At 38.8% G+C, this 18,863-nt stretch overlaps 1 protein-coding gene across 5 annotated transcripts in view; it reads left to right on the top strand.

The window, feature by feature from the left end:
• The window catches only part of LOC125102683 (uncharacterized), a 66,845-nt gene that overhangs the window by 34,746 nt on the left and 13,236 nt on the right, over positions 1-18,863 (top strand). Inside the window, exon 4 of one of the 5 annotated variants that reach the window (XM_047734084.1) lies at positions 9,178-9,334. The exons of the other annotated variants lie outside the window; for them this stretch is intronic. The gene's annotated coding sequence lies outside the window, so the exon portion shown is untranslated. Of the gene's footprint in view, positions 1-9,177; positions 9,335-18,863 lie in introns of those variants that run through there. 5 annotated transcript variants of the gene reach the window in all.

Raw genomic sequence — 18,863 nt, 5'->3', positions numbered from 1 at the left:
TCAGTTGCATATTAACACCCAGTGCTCATTACATCACATACCCTCCTTAATGCTCATCACCCAGTCATCCCATTCCCCCATCCATATCTGCTACTACCTTTTAATATATGTTTGCTTTTACTGGTGAAATTTTTTCCTTTCATAATTTTATATATGGCCTTTTCTTTTCCAATTAAAGAATTCTCTTTAACATTTCTTGTAAGGTTGAATTACTGATGATGAACATCTTTAACTTTTGTTGTCTAGGAAGCTATTACTCCTTCAATTCTGAATAATAACCTTGCCAGGTAGAGTACTTTTGGTTTTAGGTTTTTTCCTTTCAGAGGTTTGAATGTATCAAAGGCTCCAGCCCCTTCTGGCCAGCAAATTTTGTGCTGGGAAATCAGCTGACAGCCTTATGGAATTTCCATTGTATGTAACTGTTTGCTTTATTCTTCCTGCTTTTAAAATTTTCTTTAACTTTTGCCATTTTAATTATTATGTGTCTTGGCATGGATCTCTTTGGGTTCATCTTGTTTGGGGCACTCTTTCCTTCCTGGACTTGGATGTCTGTTTCTTTTTCTAGGTTAAGGCTGTTCTTAGGTATGTGTTCGAGTAAGTTCTCTACTTTCTCATTGTCTTCGCCTTCTTGGACCCCTATAATATGAATGCTGATATACTTGATGTTTTCACAGAATCCCCTTAACTAATCCTCATTTTATAAATTGTTTTTCCTTTTCACTATTAAGCTTTATTGTTTTCCACTTTTCTGTCTTCCAGATCTCTGGTCCATTCTTCTGCATCTTTTAATCTGTTGATGCCCTCTAGTGTATTTTTTCATTTCAGTTATTGTATTCTTCAGCTCTGAGTGGTTCTTTTTTGTATTTTCTGTTTTGTTGTTCAAGTTCTCATTTCATTCAATCTTCTCTCAAGCCTGGTGTTAATTTATGACCATTACTTCAAGCTGATTGCTTATCTCTTTTTCATTTAATTTTGGCTTTGTTTGTTCTCTCGTTTTGAACATATTCCTCTGTCCCTTCATTGTGTCTAAATCTGTGTTTCTGTGTATTATTTAGGTCAGCTATATCTCCTGGTCTGAAAGTAGTGGTTTTATGTAGAAGATAATCTTTGGTATCCAGTAGTGTGGTCCCCTCTGGTCACCATAACCACATGTTCCAAGGGTGTCCCCTGTGTTGGCTGCATGTGCTCTCCTATAGGCTTGCTTGTGTTGCAGGATTTTTTTTCTCCTTCAGTGCCCACGGTTCTTCGTCACTCCACTTCAGAGAATGAAGAGGTAGACCAGAGTGGTAGAAAGCAAAGCAAGGTTTGTTGAGCAATTTACTGAGTGATAGCAAAGTGATAGTACAAAGCTCCCAAGGAGGGAGGGGACCTGAAAGGATTGTACTGGAGTTTCTAGGTGTAGGGGTTTTTATGGGTTTGTTGGTGAGCTGTTTCAATCTGATTAACCACCCCTACACCTGTTATCCAATCAGATTTTTTTCACCTATCATATGGGAAAGGGTGGAGGGTTCCTTCCAGGGTGGTGTAAAATCCTTTGAAGGGTGGTTTCATCTTAGGGCAGGGGGGACCCCTTGTCCCTGCCTGCCTGCCTTCCAGTTATCCCCCATCACTGTTGGACATAGCTGACCCTCAGACTGGCTGTCAGCAATGACGGGCTACACCCTCTAGCAGGGGGCACTGGTGTGCAGGTTTTGCCCCTTGCATGGCTGCTGAGTGGTTCTGCTGTAGCTTTTCGGGACATGCTAGTGAGTGGGGCTAGCCCTCAGCCCTGTTATCTGCAATGACTGGCTTCTACCTCTGGGTACACTGGTGGGCAGGGCCCCCCACCACCACCACTTTATTCCGATGGCTAGCTGAGAGACCCCACTGTGGCTAGTAAGAGCATGCTGGTGTGTGGGGCTAGCTTCCTCATTCTTCAGGGCAGGAGTCTGGAGGTGTGCTTGGAGGGGTACCTCCTAGCTAGAGCTGCCTGTCAGGTATGACTGAGCAGTAGTTGCCCCAGGGGAATATTGAAACTGCCCTCCAGGTATGGTGGGGTGGGAGCCTTCAGGGAGGGGCACCTGCCAGGTTGGGCAGGTCACAGGGGAATGCTGGGGCTGGGCTAGCATGCTTACAAGGTAGGTAGAGAGTGCCAGAACAGGCTCCCACAAGTATCTGGCCAGCTAGGTTGAAGGAGGGCCAGAAAAACGGTGCCCTCCAGCACTTCCATTTTCCAAGAAAGTTCCTGCAGATTCCTATCCCCTCCAACACACGTTTCCAAAATTAGTCAGTAAATCTCCTTTACCTAAAACCCAGGTACTAGGTGCTTTCCAGACCCTGCTTCTGTGCTGGGTTTGAACTGGGTGATACTAGTGCCCTGGCCCTTTAACAGAGGAGTCTCAGTTTCCTATAGCCTTGTGGCTCTCCCAGAAATAAGCCCCCTGATTTTCAGTTTCCAATATTATGGGGTCTCATCTTTCTGGTGCAGGTCCCAGGGCCAGGGGTGTCCATTGTGGGCTTGATCTCCTGGCTTCTCCATGCCTGTGATAGCTCTCCCTCCTGCTGGGAGTTGCAGCATTGGGGGTTTGGTTCACCATCTGTGTATCTGCCCTTCCTCCTCTTCTTCTCCTTTTCTTTTTAAAGATTATTTATTTGAGAGAGAGAGAGAGAGTGCACACATGTGCATATGTATGCACAAGTTGAGGGAGTGGCAGAGGGAGAGGGACAAACAAGACTCACCACTGAGTGTGAGCTGGTGCAGGGCTTGATCACAGGATTCTGGGATTATGACCTGAGCCAAAGGCAGATGCTTAACTGACTGAGCCTCCCAGGTGCCTCTCACTCCTCCCCATCTTGATGTGGTCTTCTCCTTTTGTCTTTAGCTGTAAAAGATTTGTTCTGCCAGTCTTTAGTTCCTTTTCAGAGTGAGTTTTATCACAAGTAGTTGTTCCCTCTGTATGTCCTTGATAGGAGGTGAGCTCAGGATCCTCCTATTCTTTCTTTTCCCTCTCCTAGACGCCAAGACGTTAATATATTCTAGATAACAATGCCATTACCAGATACAGGATTTGCAAAATTTTCATCCCATCCTTTACCATATTTTTTCACTTTGTTCATGGTGTTCTTGGAAACACAGACATTTTTAATTTTCATAAGGTCTCATTTATCGATTTTTGTTGTTTCTTGTACCTTGTTTCACATAAGAAACCATTACCTAGGGAAAAATGAAAGAAGGCTAAACCAGAGAGGGAGACAAACTGTAAGAGACTCTTAATCTCAAGAAAGAAACTGAGGGTTGCTGGAGGGGAGGGGGTTGGAAGGGATGGGATGGCTGAGTGATGGACACTGGGGAGGTATGTTCTATGGTGAGTGCTGTGAATTGTGTAAGACTGATGAATCACAGACCTGTACTCCTGAAACAAATAATACATTATATGTTAATTAAAAAATATATCATTTGAGTTTAAAAAAAAAAGAAACTTTACCTAATCAAAGGTCAATGAAGATTCACAGTCCCTATGCTTTCTTCTAGGAGGTCATCTTAGCTCTTACATTGTAGTCATTGATCCATCTCGAGTTCCTTTTCATATATGGTGTGAGGTAGGGTATCAAACTCTAATTTTTACTTGCAGAAATCCATTTGTCCCAGCACCATTTGTTGAAAAGACTATTATTTCTCCCATTGCATTGTCATAGCAACCATTTTGAATATCAGTTAAACATAAATATAAAAGTTTATTACTCAGCTTTCAGTTTTCTCCCATTGATCTGTGCCTCTCCTTATCCTAGTACCACATGGTCTTGATTATTGTAGCTTGATTATTGTAGCTTTGTAGTAAGTAAACCATGAAGTGTGAGTCCTCTCAACTTTGTAGTTTTTGAGGTTGTTTGGCTATTTTACTCAGTTTTGTTGTGAACCTACAATAGTTTTAAAAAACAATGTCCATTAAAAAAAAAAGTACCTTTATGTTGTAATAATTGGGATTGTGGTAAATTCTTTCTCCCTTTCTTCATTCCCCAAACTTTGTATAATATATAACTATGTCAAATTTTATAATTTTAACAAAGTCTTGTCTAAGAGAATAAGTTTAACTCAAGAGGCAACTTTTAGTTCTGCGGATAAAAACTCAAGCTACCTAACTTTCCAGGAAGTGTGTGAAGGTGAGGATATAAGGTTATGAGTAGAAATGAGCTAGTCTCAGATTTAGTGTTCAGTTTTTTGATTCTCTTTTATCTCTCCAGTGCTTCCTTCATTTATTTCCTTCCTTTATTTTCTGCCTTTTTACCCTCCCTTACACCCCAGCTTAAGACTTTACTCAGAACAATTAGATGAAATTTTGGGACTCTCGCTAGTTTGTATAATTGCCGTTGATAACTGGAATGAATGGCAGGTGAGTAGCATGAGGGCAAGGAGCCAGATAATGCAATCTGAGCCACAGAAACTACTTTGGTGGAAAATAAGGGGGCCGGGGGGAAGGAAGCCATCCAAGCAGCACTCTTTAAGAGCCTTCTCTGCCTTTCTTGTGTTCTGTCAGTTTCTTTGCATCTGTATTGGTTGTTTTCTTATGATACTGTATGCTTTTTTAAGAGCAGATACCTGCAAGTGGTGCCAGAGCTAGTTAGAAGTTTAAATAGATACACAGAGAATCAAGCCATGTGGCTTGGTGACCGACTGCTGTTCATATGTTGTTTTTAAGGGCTGGTACAGTGTGTGTGTGTGTGCGTGTGTGTGTTCTAAATAGTTTGGGGATTTTCTTTCCAGTTTAAGCAATATTAAAATCTCAGTATACTGATACTTTGTAGGTTTTGCATATAATCAGTGTCCATTTGAAGTTTGTTGTAAAACAAAAGCAAGTTTTATAGACACACTAAAGAGTAATGCCAATTACAAGCCAACTTTTGTGGCATTATGAAGTATTTGAAGTATTAAGGTGATTTTTACTATGTAATTTTCAGGTGAATTAAAAGAAGAGGAAAAATAGCTCTTCAGATGTTTAAAAATTGTGGTATATGGCCTTTAGAAATGTAAAGTCACACTTTTTTCATTCTTCTAAGGTTTAAAACAGTCATTTCTTACATAGATTAAAAGAAAAAAAAGAGAGATTGCAATTATCCAGATTTCCAGAAATAAACACAAAACTATAGTTATGACTGCCATTTTTTTTTTAAAGTAGCTGCCATTTTTGGAGGTAGGGCCATTATCAGTTGTAGGCTTTGACTTTTTTAACGTTATGGAAAGCCTATACCCTTCAAATTTCAGACTCAAAATTTGTTCTAAACAGTGCTTATTTTATCAAATATCTTTTCTCCCACTTGAAACTCCATCCATAATACTTGTGTTTTTTACTGGGTCTCCTTTCTCTGGCTTGAAAATGTACTTAAGGACTTGTGCTTCTGGCCAAGATAGATTAAGAGAGATTGATTTACTCTCTTGGCTGTAATCATATAATAAACAAAAACCCCAGAAAAAATATATAAAGTTTCAAATACTGAACAATAGGCAGCACAAGACAGTGATCACTGAGAAACCAGAAACAGATGAGCCCTACAATTATCCTAGCTTACTTCATAGAGAGAGAGTTTCCAGGATGCGGTGTAAGGAGTGGGGAGCTCAGCTGTTGCCTTGAGTTGAGGAGAGAGAGCTGGAGTTCAAGGAGGCCAGGGTTGCTACAGTTAGGAAAGGAAAGAACTGCACAAAGAGAGAACTCCATAGTCTGCAAAGTCCCTCTAAAGTCTTCAGGTGAGTGCTAATCAGGGCATGTATTTTCTGGAAGCTACCCAAAGCCAAGAAAAAAACCACCCAAAAGGATTACAGGGAACAATTTCTGATTCTCAGTTTGTATTCCCAACAGCCAGAGAGGAAAATATAAGTCTAGGATATTGGATAGAATACTCAGATTAGCAGTGGGGCAAATGCCTTAGACTAAAGACTGTTCTGGTCCCTTCTAACAAAGCATAAAAACAGACCTCAGAAAGATTAAGCTATTTCCAAGTAGTTTAACTGCATCCCAGAACAAAGCTTAATATTTATAATTATACAAAAATATTTAGTACTCACCAAGGTAAAATTCACATTTGGCTTCCAATAAAAAATATCAGACTTGGAATGAAGCAGGAAAATACAGGCCCTGAGGAGGAAAATCAGTATGTCAAAACAGAGGCATAGATGATACAATTAGTGGACAAAAACATTAAAACATTTATTATGAGTATATTCCATATGTTCAGAGTATTATAGGAAAGATTGAGAATGTAAAATATAGATATGTAATATATTTTAAAGACCAAAATTGAACATCTACATATGAAAACTACAATGTGTGAGATGAAAAATACACTTCATGGGATTTACAGCAAATTAGTGCAGGAGAAAAGATTAGTAAACTTGAAGCCAAATCAATACAAATCATCCAAAATAAAAGGAAATAAAGACTGGGGAAAAAAATCAATAGAGTATCAGTTAGCTATGAGACAACTTCAGGTGGTCTAATATAAATGTAATTGTAGTCTTGAGAGGGGGTACAGAAAATAATATTAAAGAAACAATGGCCAAATTTTTCCAGATTTGTTAAAAACTGTAAGTTCAGAGATCCAAGAAAAAGAGGAAAAGGGGAACAAAAACAGATGTGACAAATAGAAAACAAATAGCAAAATGTTACATTTATACTGATCTATATTAATAATCACACTAACTATAAATGACCTAAACAACCCAGTTAAAAGGCAGAATTTAGTAGATTGGGTACATAGTAGATTGGGTATGCTGCCTACAGAAGCCTACTGTTCATATTAAGATACAAATAGGCTAAACGTAAAAGGTTTGCAAATGATATTCCATGCTAATGCCAGTCAGGAAAGTTGGAATAACCATATCAATTTCAGACAAATTAGATTTTAGAGCAAAGAATATTAACAGGAATAAAGAAGACCATTTCATTGGTAAACTAGCCAGTTCAAAAAGTGGAATTAATGGGGCACCTGAGTGGCTCAGTGAGTTAAAGCCTCTACCTTCAGCTCAGGTTATGGTCTTAGGGTCCTGGGATCGAGCCCCGCATCGGGCTCTCTGCTCGGCGGAAGCCTGCTTTCCCCGCCCCCCCTCCGCCCGCTCTGCCTGCCTCTCTGCCTACTTGTGATCTCTGTCTGTCAAATAAATAAATTTAAAAAATCTTTAAAAAAAATGTGGAGTTAATAGTCCTAAATATTTATACAGCTAATACACTTCAAAATACATGAATCAAAACTGACAGAACTGAAAGGAGAAACAGATCCACATTACAGTTGGGAATTTCACTATCTTACCTTTCAATTGATAGAACAAGAAGACAAAATATCAGTAATGATTGAGGTGATTTAAACACTATTATCCAGCTAACCTAATTGACATTTATTTGATGTCTGTCCAATACAGCAGAATACACATTTTATTCAATTGCACAGAGAACATTTTACTAGTATAATATGACACATTTTGGTCCCTAAAATAATGTCAATAATTTAAAAATTACTTACATCATAAAAAGCAAGTCATCTGACCAAAATGGAATTAAATTTAAAATTGATAACGGAAAACCCCTAAATATTTATAAACTAATACATCTTTAAGAAATTTATGAGTCAGGGTGCCTGGGTGGCTCAGTGGGGGTTAAGCCTTTGCCTTCAGCTTAGGTCATGATCTCAGGCTCCTGGAATCAAGCCCTGCATCGGGCTCTCTGCTCCATGGGGAGCCTGCTCCCCCCACCCCCGCCTGCCCCTCTCCCTACTTGTGATCTCTCTCTCTCTCTCTCTGTCAAATAAATAAATAAATAAATAAAATCTTTTTTAAAAAAGAAATTTATAGGTCAAAAGAAAAAAAGTCAAAGGTGGATTTAGAAAGTATTTTGTACTGAGTGGAAATGAAAACTGTTCAGAATTTGTGGGAAGTAGCTAATGCAAGTGCTCAGAGGGAAATTCTTAACATTATATGCCTTAACATTATATGCCATATATATTAATGTATATATAACATTAATGTATTAATGTATGTATAACATTATATGTTTTATGTATATAACATATATATATATGTATATATATATATGTTAAAGAAGAAGTAAGGTTGTAAATCAGTGTGTTGAGCCTCCACCTTAAACTAGAAAAAGAAGAGAAAATAAAACCCAAAGTAAGCAGAAGAAAAGAGTTAAAGATAAAAGCTGAAACCAAGGAAAAGTAGAAAGTCATTGAAATGAAAAGCTGGCTTTTTGAGAAGACCAGTAAAATTGATAAACCTCCAGCCTAATGGATCAGTAAAAAGAGACGACACAAGTCATCAAAATCAGGAACAAAGAGTTGGTAAAAGCTGCAGATCCTGTAGGTATTTAAAGGATAAATAAGACAGTGATATTAATTACTTCATGCCAGTATGTTAGATGGATGAAATGGGCAGATTCCTTAAAAGACACAAAATACCAGCCCTTACTGGTAGTCCTTTACCTATTAAAGACATTATATTCCCCCAAATAAAATTGTGGACCCAGGTGACTTCCCTGATAAATTCTACTGAACATTTTAAGAAGTCATAATACCAGTTTTACATAAATTCCTCCATAACATTGATGAGGAGGGAATACTTCTTAACTCACTCTATGATACTGGTATTATCTTGATATTAAACCAGACACTGGTGCCTGCCTAGCTCAGTTGGTAGAGCATGGGTCTCTTGATCTCAGGGTTGTAAGGTGCTTGAACTTACAGATTGTAGAGACTTGTAGAGATTACTTAAAAAAATAAAATAAGTAATAAATATTCCATCCATCCAAGTACATTGCAAGAAAAAAAATTATAGACCAATATTCCTTATGAGAACAGTCATAAAATTCTTTTTTTTTTTAAAGATTTTATTTATTTATTTGACAGACAGAGATCACAAGTAGGTAGAGAGGCAGGCAGAGAGAGAGAGAGGAGGAAGCAGGTTCCCTGCCGAGCAGTGAGCCCGATGTGGGACTCGATCCCAGGACCCTGAGATCAAGACCCGAGCCGAAGGCAGAGGCTTAACCCACTGAGCCACCCAGGTGCCCCAGTCATAAAATTCTTAACGAAATTTTAGCAAATTGACCCCAACAACATATAAGATGGATAAAGTACAATGACCAAATGGGATTTGTCTGAGGAATGCAAATAGTAATCTCTCATTATTTGTGGTTTTGCTTTCCATGATTTCAGTTACCTGTGGTCAACCTCAATCTGGAAGCATATGATTCTCCTGATATATCCTTAGAAGCTCAGTAGTCACTTAACACTACGTCACAATGCCTACATCATTCACCTCCTTCCCTCTCATTGTGTAGGCATTTTATGGTCTCACATCTTCCCAAGAAGGTTGAGTACAGTTCAATTAAGATATTTTGAAAGAGAGAGAGACCACATTCCTGTAACTTTTATTATAGTATGTTGTAATTGTTCTAGTTTATTATTATGTTGTTAATATCTTACTGTGCCTAATTTATAAATTAATCTTTATCACAGGTATGTATGTATAGAAAAAAAACATAGTAAATATACAGTTTGCTACTATTTGTAGTTTCAGGCATCCACTGGGGGTCTTAGTTATTTCTCCTGCAGATAAGGTGGGGAGCGGCATACTATGTACCACATTAACAAAAAAGAGAAAAAAAATTAAAAAGAATATTATTATAGTTAAATTTTAAACATTCAATACCTAGGGATAAATTATGTAAAGGATGTGTAAAATCTTTACACTGGAAGCTTTTATAAAATATTACTGAGAAAAAAATAAAACCTAGGTAAATGAAGAGCTATTATGTTCAAGGATTGGAAGACTCAGTATTGTCACTTCTCTCTAAAGATGTAGATTCAGTACAATACCAATCAGAATCCCAACAGGCAATTTGTAGAAAGTGATAAGCTGGTTTTAAAATTCATATGGAAATGAAGGTCTGGAATAACCAAGACAATCTTGATGAAGAACAGAGAGGATCTAACGCTATCTGACTTCTAAAAATTATTATAGCTATAATAATCAAAACAATGATATTGATGTAAATATAAACAAATAGATTCATGGAACAGAGAGTCCAGAAAAAAACATGGTCAGTTAATTTTTGAGTGTGGTGCCAAGGAAATTAAATGGAAAAAGAATAGTCTTTTCAGGGCGCCTGGGTGGCTCAGTGGGTTAAGCCGCTGCCTTCGGCTCGGGTCATGATCTCAGGGTCCTGGGATCGAGGCCCGCATCGGGCTCTCTGCTCAGCAGGGAGCCTGCTTCCCTCTCTCTCTTTCTCTGCCTGCCTCTCCATCTGCTTGTGATCTCTCTCTGTCAAATAAATAAATAAAATCTTTAAAAAAAAATAGTCTTTTCAATAAATGGAACAATGATATTCCTATACAAAACAAAACAACCTGAATCATACCTTAATCCATACTTTTCATCATATTTAAAAGTTAATTCAAAATTGGGGTACCTGGCTGGCTTAGTTTGTTAGACGTCTGATTCAGCTCAGATCATGATCTCAAGGTCCTGGTATCAAGTCTCTTGTTGGGCTCTGCATTCAGTGGGGTGTCTGTTTCTCCCTCTTCCTCTGCCCCTCCCCTGCTTGCTTGCTCTCTCTTTCAAATGAATAAATAAAATCTTTAAAAAACAAAGAATTAAAAAGAGACATGTTTCCACTTATACGAAATTCTATAAAATACAAACTATTCAGAAAGCAGATGAGAGGTTGTCTGGAGACATCAGCTGGAGAAGAATGAACTATAAAATCATTTATTTTGGGGCGCCTGGGTGGCTCAGTGGGTTAAAGCCTCTGCCTTTGGCTCAGGTCATGGTCTCAAGGGTCCTGGGATCGAGCCCTGCATTGGGCTCTCTGCTCAGCGGAGAGCCTGCTTCTCCCTCTCTCTCTGCCTCTCTGCCACTTGTGGTCTCTGTCGAGTGAATAAATAAAAATCTTAAAAAAAAATCATTTATTTTATTTTTTAAAATTTTATTTATTTATTTGACAGAGAGGGATCACAAGTAGGTAGAGAGGCAGGCAGAGAGAGGGGGAAGCAGGTTCCCCACCGAGCAGAGAGCCCGATGTGGGTTCTGAGCCACCCACTGACCCACCCAGGCATCCCAGGAATGAACTATAAAAGTACACAGGAGGGGTGACTGGGTGGCTCAGTTGGTTAAGCATCTGCCTTCAGCTCAGGTTGTGGTCCCAGGGTCCTAGGATTGAGCCACACATTTGGCTCTCTGTTCAGTGGGGAGGGAGCCTGCTTCTCCCTCTCCCTATATAATATCTACCCACTTATGTTCTTACTATCTCTCTCAAATCAATAAATAAAATCTTTTTTTTTTTTTTAAGATTTTATTTTTCAGTTTGACAGAGAGAGACACAGTGAGAAAAGGAACATAAGCGGGGGAATGGGAGAGGGAGAAGCAAACTCCCTGCTGAGCAGGGAGCCCCACGCAGGGCTCAATCCCAGGACCCCGGGACCAAGACCTGAGCAGAAGGGCTCAATCCCAGGACCCCGGGACCAAGACCTGAGCAGAAGGCAGAAGCTTAACAGCTGAGCTACCCAGCTGCCCCAAATAAATAAACTCTTAAAAATAAAAGTACAGTATTTTTCTTAAAAAAATAAAAGTACATAAGAAAAATTTGGGGGGTGAAAGATATGTTCATTATGTTGATTGTAGTCATGGCTTTATAGCTCTATATACATATATTAAAACTTACCAAGTTGTATACTTTATTATTTTTTATTATTTTTTAAAAAGATTATTTATTTATTTATTTATTTGACAGAGATCACAAGTAGGCAGAGAGGCAGGCAGAGAGAGAAGGAGGGGAAGCAGGCTCCCTGCTGAGCAGAGAGCCCGATGCGGGACTCAATCCCAGGCCCCTGGGATCATGACCTGAGCCGAAGGCAGAGGCTTTAACCCACTGAGCCACCCAAATGCCCCAAGTTGTTTACTTTAAATATGTACAATTTATTATAGAGTCTATGTCACATTTGTTTTAAAAATGTACTTGAGGGGGCACCTGGGTGGCTCAGTGTGTTAAGCCTCTGCCTTCGGCTCAGGTCATGATCTCAGAGTCCTGGGATCGAGCTCCACATCGGGCTCTCTGCTCAGCGGGGAGCCTGCTTCCTCTTCTCTCTCTGCCTGCCTCTCTGCCTACTTGTGATCTCTCTCTCTCTCTCTCTGTCAAATAAATAAATAAATACTCTTTAAAAAAAAATGTACTTGAGTGTTTTTCAGTGTTTATATTTTGCTGCTCAAATTTCAGGATCACATAAGGGACTCAACTGTAATTTTTTTTTTTTTTAAAGATTTTATTTATTTATTTGACGGAGATCACAAGTAGGCAGAGAGACAGGCAGAGAGAGAGAGAGAGAGGGAAGCGGGCTCCCCGCTGAGCAGGGAACCTGATGTGGGGCTCCATCCCAGGACCCTGGGATCATGACCTGAGCCGAAGGCAGCGGCTTTAACCCACTGAGCCACCCAGGCGCCCCTCAACTGTAATTTTTTGGTGGTTAAGTTTGAGGTGGGAAAACATGCACTGTATGTTATCAAGTTCACTTAATGTTTTAACTTATCACAAAACTGAAAAACTGTAATAAATGTACCAACTTGGGCTTTCTGAAATTCTGAAGGAATTTTCAGAATGATACATATAAAATATTAGATTTAATTTTGCTGTCAGATTAGAACATTGCTCAACTGGATGATAAAGAGAGAGATGGGAAAGAATGTTACAAGAACCCTAAAGATAAAATGGAGGAAGTTAACAGAATTCTAGGCTTGGGAGAAATTCTTAGGATTTTGTTTGGATGACTAGGTATTTATGTAAATAATGGCCCCTCAGATAAGTCCACATCCTAATCTCTGGAATTTGTTAATATGTTACCTTACATAGTTGAAAGGACTTTGCAGATATGATTAAACATTTTGAGATGGGAGATTATCCTGGATTATACAGATGGGCCCAACATAATCATAGGGGTTCCTAAGAAATTTAAGAAAGCAGAGAAACTTTCCTGGCTATGGTCAGAAGGAGATGTGACTGCAGAAGAAAGATCAGAGACATACAGTATTGCTGTTTTGAAAATAGGAAGGAGCCGTGAGCCAAGGAATGTGGGTGGCCTCTAGAATCTGAAAAAAAAAGGCAAGGAAATAGATTTTCTTCTAGAGTCTCTAGAAGGAATACAGCCCTGCTAACACCTTGATTTTTTTGTCCAGAGGGCTCTATTTCTGACCCCAGAAACTGTAAGATAATACATATGTTTTATATAAGTGGTTAAATTTGTAATTTGTTACTGCAGCTATAAAATACAAATATAGTATCCAAGGTTGTAGAGCTCAGAATTAATAGTGTTTTGCCAGAGCATTGCAATGGAAAGTGAACTCTGTAATACCAAAATAACTTTTTCCATTCCTTGGGACTTGTTTTCCCTTCCGCATTTCAAATCTCATTTTTCCATAAAGTAAAATGTGTATTATTCATTAAAAAGTAATTCTAAACATAAAATATTATAGTTGGAATAAATCTTAGCTATCGTTCTAGTCTGATCTCCTGAAATTTACAGTTGGAGAAACTGAGCAACAGCCAAAGATTCCATAGCTAGTTGCCAGTAGATCGGAGCTTAAATTGAGGCATGGTTCGGTGTTCTGTCATATATGCCCTTAGAAATTTGTTCTGGAATTGTGGAATATCTGAGTCACTTTTTGGAAGAGGGTGTTTACTTAGGGAGATAGATGAATCTTTGTCTAGTTGACAAGATTAATTGTGGGATTAATTTGTCACCTTGGAAGGCCCTAAGAACCTGATCCTTAAGAGATGGAATAAGTCACAGTAACAGACTTCACTGGTCAGTAACTTGACATGCATGTGGGGGAAGGTACCAGCTTGGGAGAAAATAAATTTTCTGGGACATCTGGGTGGTTCAGTCAGTTAAACATCTGCCTTCAGCTCAGGTCATGATTCCAGGGTCCTGGGATGGAGTCCTGCATCAGGCTCCTTGTTCAGTGGGGAGCCTGGTTCTTCCTCCGGTTGCTGCTCCCTCTGCTTGTGCTGTCTCTCTCTTTCTCTGACAAATAAAATCTTTACAAAAATAAGTAATAAAATAAATTTCCCTTATTCTTCCTTAGATCTGTTACAGTATTACAGATTCTGTTCTTGTCAGACTTCTCCCCAGACACTGCATCTGTCCTGTAATGGAAGATCTGCTCGTTCTCAGAACCCAGTGGCCGCAGAGGATTCTAGACATCAGACCTGAGAGCAAGCGCTCTTTCCCTTCTCTATCCTCCTTTGCTGTTCTCCTTTGGCACCTTTATGGTGGGGATTTAAGTTGGCCAAGGTTTTTATTCCTTCTATATAAGGTTTTGTTCACAGACCAAAAATGCTATTCTCATATAGTTTTTCTCTTGGACATAATGACCTTTGGAAAGACTATATTAAAGCCATGTCTTAAATCTGCTTAATGTATATTACAGTGCTTTAATAAGACGGTACTAGAAGAGGATACAGTATGACACAGAACTTTTATCCTACCTTTCTTCCCTCTGCATTTTAGCTCTCTAAAGAGCAGAAGACTCTTGACTGCCCATGTTTAAGGAAAACTGATATAATTCACAAGATGAACCTGCTGTGTGTGTGTATGTATGTATGTATGTATGTATAGCCATATATTTACAGTGAATTTTGGAGATATGCTAATTTTGCCAGCATTTTATTAGAACAGAATGTTATTTTGACTTTTTTTTTAATAGTTGAACACTCAGGTACAATGTAATTCTCTAGATTTTTCAGAGTAGATTTGGAGAAGGAATGTAGTCAATTGGTAATGATATTTCAACACTAATTCCTTACCCTAGTGTCTGATATTTTACCCTTTTTATATTGACTGCTATTGAAAATCACAATTCACTTCAATGTTTGTTGAGTGCCTCTTCTACTCCATTCACTTACATGGTGGAGGTATAAAAATGAATAGGACACATTGTCTATTTATGGACCTGTCTGTAATGTTCATAGATCTTTGTCATGTTACCTTGTTGGCTTGTTCTTAGAAATCATCAGCCAACTTGGAAGCAAACTGTTTGACCCTGTGAGTCAACCCATGGTGATAATCTCCAATGTGATACAGCTAGAATTTGATTTTTCTATCAAAAACATGAGCAGGGGTGCCTGGGTGGCTCAGTGGGTTAAAGCCTCTGTCTTCGGCTCGGGTCATGATCTCAGGGTCCTGGGATCGAGCCCCACATCGGGCTCTCTGCTCAGCGGAGAGCCTGCTTCCTCCTCTCTCTCTCTGCTTGCTTGTGCTCTCGCTCTCTCTCTCAAATAAATGAATAAATAAAATCTAAAAAAAAATGTGTATAAAGGAAACACAGCTATAATAAAAAAAAAAAAAACATGAGCAAACATGTTCAGAAGATGAAGTAATAGAGGCTTACTCCTGTCTTTACCCTTAGCAGAATGTAAGTTCTGAGAAGATAGAAATTGTTTTCTGTTATTTACTGCTGTGCCTCCATTGCCTAGAACAGTGGCACACAGTAGGTACTCAGTAGCTGTTTGTTGAACGGCTCCTTATCTTTCAACTTTGAACTCAGATGTGTGTGTGTAATGCTTTGGCTACCTGTTCCTCTATGGATACATTTACCTTATCTCCCAGTGTCCTGGATTTAGTTACATGGCCAAACTTACCTGCAGGGTAGGACACAGGTTTGTTCTAGGAAGCTTTGTGTCCTGTTAAAAAATAGACGTCTTATTAACAAGGAAGAAGTGGAGAAAAAGAGACTTGAGAATTACTGGCAGTCTCTTCCATAACTCTAACCAGTGATATCTGTCAGATGTATCTTTGAGCTAAGAGGTACCATGATTTGGTATGGAGTAGGCTACAGCTAGTGATAGCTACAAGGCAGTGCGTAAAGTCAAGAAGGTACCAGAGAAGGATTCACATGTTTCTCTGAAGTGGTAAAAGAGCAGTAAATAATTTTATTTGAACAATGGTATGGTATTAAAGGAATGAGAGGAACTGTGCTTTTGAAGTGCTGAGAGAGCTTTTTGATTTGTCATTGGTAATATTGCTGGCTGCTTCGGGGATGGTTTGCAGTTTTTAAACTGTTCAGCTGTATTGCTAAGAGTCCTAGTAATCAGAAATGAGGCTTAGACATTAAAAGTTTGAGAACATGGTTTTATTTACTTAGTAGAAATTGCTGTATACTTTTATCTTAATTTCCATGTAGAGTCTGATAACTCCCCAACGAACATCCAGACTTCTCTCCTGAGTTCAGTCCTTATCTCTCTGACTGCCCTCTGGATATCTCACAAATACTCTTTGCTCAACCAGAGTTCTCTTCCTCTACATTGAAGATGCTCCAAAATGTTTGAACTAAATTTAACAGTAAAAGTAAAAATTCCTGATGAGGGATGCCTGCGTAGACCAGTTGGTTGAGCATCTATCTGCCTTTGGCTTAGTTCATGATCCTGGAGTCCCTGGGATGGAGACCGATGTCAGGCCACCTGCTCAGTGGGGAGTCTTCTTCTCCCTCTCACCCCACTCGTGCATTCTTTCCCACTCTCTCTCTCTCAAATAAATAAAATCTTTTTTTTAATTAAAAAAATATTTCAGTGGTTTTACATTAACCTTAGCAATTTGTTTTTAAAAAATGATAAAAGTCCTGATGAGTGGAACCGGGAATTGTTTAATCTTTTTGTCCTATGTTTGAAAAAAATCATGAAAGTAATACATGCTTATTGTTAAATGATTTAAATGCCCTAAAATAAAATTTAAGAAGTGAAAATTTCTTCCTCTCTCCCCCTTCTCCCAGATCTCATTCTCCAGAGTTAATTTTACTGGCTATTTTGATAGTAGGTATCTTTCCAAACTTTTTGTGTAACATATACGCTATTTTCCTTCGGAAAATAAGATCATATTGTAGATTGTTTGCAGCTCACCATTTACTTAATAGTACATCTTGGACATCTTCCCATCTTTTCATGTCATTATTAGAAAGTTATTTTATCTGGAATGGCTAAGACCTTACCTGTTCTATATTAATATTTCCAGGGTTTAGCTTTCTTAACTCTAAGGAAAAAAATAATAAAAAAGGCATGTAATATTCACATAATTTGTAATCTAGTGCTGTAAAATGATTGCACACACCAAAATCTACAAACAGCTGGGGAACATGGTTGGTTGCTGTGTGTAATTACAATATGGCACATTGTCACATGTATTATCCCCCTGTGATATCATCAACTGAATTTTATTTGTTTACTTTTTTAATAGCCCAGTGGACCAAGTTATCACTGGGCACTATGTACCATGACAATACACTTCACTTATTACAATAGTATTCTTTATCAGTGAATGAGCATTTATAAAATCTTAATTCAGCTGTTTGGATGTTTTTGGTATTTAGACTCTTAATGATTCTTTACTGTCTAGATTTCTCATCCTTTTCAAAGACTGTATTTTTGTGGTATGAATTTGCCAGATTTTATTTAAATACTCCCACAACCATTTTATTGAGGAAAAACTTTAGCATACTTTTATTTAGTCCTATGGTAAACTTAGTGGTAACTTAAGCAGTCTGTAACTGTTTGATGAACAAATCCATGCTTGACTCTTTCCCCTATGTATTTAAGTGTTTCTGATCCTTTCTTCTTAAGCCTTTGCTTTCTCTTTCCCTTTTACCTAAAGCATTTCACCTTTTCCTTTGGTAAGCCTAGTGCAAGTATCACATGGCTCACCTGTCACTTTTGCATCTTTATGCATCCCCCTTCTACTTAACTTGTAACTCATAATATGCTGTCTTCTCTCATTTCAGTTTCTTAACCTCCCAGCCTTTACCTCTGCCCAGTGCCTATGGGAGATCCTAGGGGAATCCCTGGATCTCCCAGCAATTCCCCTGCACAAAATGAAAAAAAAAAATTTTTTTAGCCAAATACTTATTCATAGATGTCCCATTTTATTCTAAGTAGAATCCCTGAATATTTGAGAAGTAATTGTATCCACAAAATAAAGACATGTAATAAAAATGTGCAACCAGATATTAAGAGTATACAAAAATCAAAAACTTTGCTTTAAAAGATCCTTTGAACAGAGTAAATGAAATAATGGACATAGCTGATAATCAAATGGTGATCTAGATATTCCATTAAAGAAAATCTCAGAATATAGAGCAAAAAGCCAATGATGGAATCTAAGAGAAAAGCTTAATGTTTCTTAACTTTTTGTGCACATTAGAATCATCTGAGATAATTTTTAAAAACACTGATGTGGGAGAGGGAAGATGGTGGAGGAGTAGTAGACTGAAATGACATCAGATCGCAGGAGTTCAGCTAGATAGGTATTAAACCATTCCAAACACGTTCAAACTCAGCAGGAAATAGAGAAGAAGAGCAGCAATTCTAGGAACAGAAAATTGATCGCTTTCTAAAAGGTAGGAAGTGCAGAGAAGTGAATCCGAAGCAGTGGGAACATAGACCGCAAGGGGAGGGGCCTGCTCCTGGGAAGCGGGGGAGCAACAGAGCACAAAATTGGAACTTTTAGAAGTCTGCTCCACTGAGGGACATCATTCCAGAGGCTAAGTGGGGGTGGAGCCCTCACAGGAACAGTGTGGTCTCAGGTCCCGCGGGGTCACAGAAGGATCAGGGGTGTCTGAGTGTAGCAGAGCTCCCAGGTATTGGAGCGGAGAAGCTGACTACAGAGACAGAGCCAAGGAGTGAGCTCTCAGCTTGGGGTTACATTAAACTGTGATCCTCGGCACAGTCCCACCGCTGTTCCTTGAGCAGGGACCCCACAAGTGGCAGATCTGGGGAGACTCACCTTCCTTCTCTGGAGGCAGGAATCTGCTGGGTTTGGAGACTCCAAATAGGACCATGTGTCAGACACAAGTGCTCGGTCAT

This window comes from Lutra lutra, chromosome 6 (assembly GCF_902655055.1).
Source record: "Lutra lutra chromosome 6, mLutLut1.2, whole genome shotgun sequence".
Classification (NCBI taxonomy): Eukaryota; Metazoa; Chordata; class Mammalia; order Carnivora; family Mustelidae; genus Lutra; species Lutra lutra.
The sequence above is the reverse complement of the archived record's forward strand: the minus strand, read 5'-3'. Positions and strand labels throughout refer to the sequence as shown.